Source organism: Gavia stellata, chromosome 3 (genome assembly GCF_030936135.1).
Source record: "Gavia stellata isolate bGavSte3 chromosome 3, bGavSte3.hap2, whole genome shotgun sequence".
NCBI classification, from domain to species: Eukaryota; Metazoa; Chordata; class Aves; order Gaviiformes; family Gaviidae; genus Gavia; species Gavia stellata.
In genome coordinates, this window is record NC_082596.1 from 52,925,100 (window position 1) to 52,927,743 (window position 2,644).

Here is a 2,644-nt window from a genome sequence, read left to right on the forward strand (position 1 = left end):
AACCAAATAAAGCCTTTGGAAAATCCAGAGTCTTCTCACTCTGAACTCGCCCGCTCTTAACCCTTCACACCCCCCCACCCCCCTGAGTCTCTAAAATGGTCAAACGCCTGTACCAAAGTATGTATGTAAAGCACAACATACTTTTTTAATGCTTTGTATTACCTTGGATCTGGCACTACATATACTAGGAAAGATGCTACCTTGACCTACAGATTGGCTCCTTTCCAAAGCATCCACACGAGACAACATGGTGCACAAGGGAATACCATCAGCCTCCGCACCCGGAGGAGCTGTAACACACTGGGTAACAGAAAAATCCGGCTCCTGAGAGTGGGACCGCAGAGCAGAGACATTGCTGCCTGAAAGCAGCAAGGCCAGGCCTGAGCCAGGGTGAAAGAAAGACCACCCAGAGCAGAGCTGGTGCCTGCAGAGCCACCGGCCACCCCTCGCTCGGAGAAGGCTTATCCACCCCGCTCAGCAGCCGGCTGGGCCGGCTCGGCGCAGTCACGCTCCCACCCTGGAGCCAAAATGCCTCAGCAGATGCGAAAACACCACAGAAGCCGGACTGCGCAAGTGAGCTGGGAGCCAGCGGGGCTCACTGGCGCTGGCCTGGCCCTAGATCAAGGTCGGCTGCGTCTGCCCCATTAGGCACCATGGGCTGAATGGGTCCCGGGGCTGACATCTCAATAACAAGGAGACTCAAGGGGCAGATAATGGAGAGAAAAAACCCTCAGGGATTTGAGGGCCTTGAAAGAGAAGATAAAGAGCTTAGGTCCAATGCTATAAAGACAAGAAAACGCTGGCAGAGGAATGCAAAAAGAAAGGTAACACAATCAAGGTGATAGACTCAGAAAACAGTCTTCACACAGACCAGGCACAAGGCTACATTTGTCCAGGCCTACGAACACGGTCTTGACGTAGCAAAGATGGGAGGTGAAAGCCTGGACAGTGATTTTTCCCTTTCCCAATGAAAGAGCAAAACCGCCAGGTCAGAGACGTTACGCAGGAAGGACCCTCAAGACACAGCCCTGGCCCGGGCAGGCGGGAGCAGGGACGGGCCTGGGTGACAGAGGCGGCCCCGGCGCAGTGACAGAGAAGGGATGCGGGAGGCAGGACCGGGAGCTAAACACCCCGGAGGAGATGTCAGGGAGACAGGCTGAGATTTCAGCTCCAGCCCAGGGAGACTGATGATTCACTTTATGGCCGGCAAGCACTTCCCACCAAAGTTCACACAGGAAGATAATGTCCCCTTCAAGTGAACTTATGCAGACGGTGCTTCATTTGTCAGAGGATAAAAAGATGCACTTTCATTTTAAAATGAAAACACTCGAGGTCCTCTGCAGACAAGAACAAGCAAAAAAGCAGTGTCTGTATGTGAGCAATTTCTGCCCCTGCCTGTTGTCTGATTTCAGCGGGAGTTTACGCCACCAGAGTCACACAGGCCCGCCGGTCCAGAAAGGCACATGATTATACCCCGTTAAATCCCATACAAAGTCCGTACTTCTCAAAAGATGCAAATGAAAAACCCACAGGTTGAGCAGGCAGATGCTCCTGCAAAGTAACTTCTGAACTGAAAACAAACACAAAACAGTAACAAGCGTGCTCCAAAATGGACAACTGCTAAAATAGTATGAACCTGGATGCTTAAAGAAAAAAGTATTTGTGAGGCAAGCAACGTTCTTTCTCTTGATTTAGATTAAAACCCATCTTTACTGATGCTACGTCTCAATAAGACTTTAAAAAAACCAGCTGCTTCATAAAGTTATTCCTTGTACCATCCATTATCCAGTTTCCTGTGCCTTTCTCACATGAACTTGTAATCCTTGATAATGTTTACACATGAGAAAATAAAGTTTTAAGCTGAAAATCAGTATTACCTCTACGCCAAATCACTGTATCATGTCAGGCATTTGATACAGTAGACAAGCACAGTGGTAGAAGGATGCAAAAGAAAACATTTCATTTCACTACTGCTGAAATCAGGCATTGAAACTTGTTCATTGATTTTCCTTCATTAAAAAATAACTGATTGTAAAAGAAGTGTTGCTTGGTAGGATCAAAGCCTATCCTACAGGAAACGCACACACAAAGCATTTGGAAATGAGGGTTAATTTGGCATGCAATTTAACAGCATTAGCTTTTATCAGCAGCATTTCAAGGTCAGGCATATCCATGTTTAAAATGTTTAGGTTTTTTACAATTTCAACATCACGTATTAGAGTTCAACACATCTTAAAGTGATATTACTCTAAAGGAAGGCTGCAAAGAAGCACACAAAAAAAATCCACCACTGTTCGTAGTTTAGCACTGCAAACATTAAAACAAAAAAAAACTGTTCCAAAGAAACCAAACTAAAAAAGTGATGTGGCTCTTTAACTCTCCAATTCCCTTTTATTAACTCAAGACATCATCCTTTCAAGACAAAAACAAAATTATATCAAATCAACAGATTACAAAAAATGCTCTCCTTCACCTGAGCTTAGGACTAAGTCACGGATCGAGCCAAATGGAAGGAGTCCTTTTACTGACATAGTTTGTGCAAGATTTAAAGAGCTTTTGAAGAGATTCACTTAGTATATCAGGTAACATAGTCAAAACGGCCTCGTATTTTAAGTAGTGTTTTTTGTCAAAGTCTCTGATTTTT